Here is a 934-nt window from a genome sequence, read left to right as displayed (position 1 = left end):
CATAATATACGGTAGTTACTAGATGATCTTATCATATCTCTCTTACAGAAGAAAGCGATACTTGCACTGTATGCTTCGGGAATTACAACTACGAAGACAACATATGCTTTCTTCCTTGCGGACATAATTTTCATTTTCCATGCATTGATCAATGGCTTCGTAGAAATATAAGTTGTCCTATATGTAGGGAAAGCAATCTATGATATCACACTCGCTTCGATTTACTATAAGGTTTTTAAGAACACGATGATATCACACCCGATTCGATTTAATATAATAATTACTAGGGCCGGCCCGCCCTACGGGCGGAAAGTTATAATAAAATTGATTTTATAATAATTTATGAAGTAATTTAAAATTATGATAGATTAAAAAATATTATAAACGAAAAACTAATGAAAGACTTATGAGATCATTATAATTATCTTTTTGTTTTGAATTATAATGACAGTAAATTTCACTATTCTCTGATAAATAACATTATATTTTTAATATTTATTTTAATTCAAATGTTTTTTTTATAATATTCTTAATTAAACTAACTTATTTAAGGGTTTTTTTTTGCGAATATGACTCAAAACTTGAAGTCATTCCTAAAATAATTCATGCTTTTTTTTTGTGATGTAATTGTATATTCCCTTTGTATGTATGTTTTGTAAAATTTTGTTAAGAGAAGTATATAATAATGTTTATGGTTTTGAGAATTTTAGGGTGTCGAAGGATTAATTATGTTAAGATTAATTATATTTGAGTTAAAATGTTTTAATGAGGGGGTTCATTGAATGATTTAATGTGATAGTCAATGAGGATGCATGAATTCAACCGACTTCCATTACGGTTCCAAAATTCAACCAAGGGTAGAAGAAGTGGAATCGAACAGCCAAATACGACGCCTTCCAACTGACATTGATCGGAATTCAGCGTGGCCGGTGCA

Source organism: Brassica oleracea, chromosome C3 (genome assembly GCF_000695525.1).
Source record: "Brassica oleracea var. oleracea cultivar TO1000 chromosome C3, BOL, whole genome shotgun sequence".
Taxonomy (NCBI): Eukaryota; Viridiplantae; Streptophyta; class Magnoliopsida; order Brassicales; family Brassicaceae; genus Brassica; species Brassica oleracea.
Note: the sequence above shows the minus strand (reverse complement) of the source record.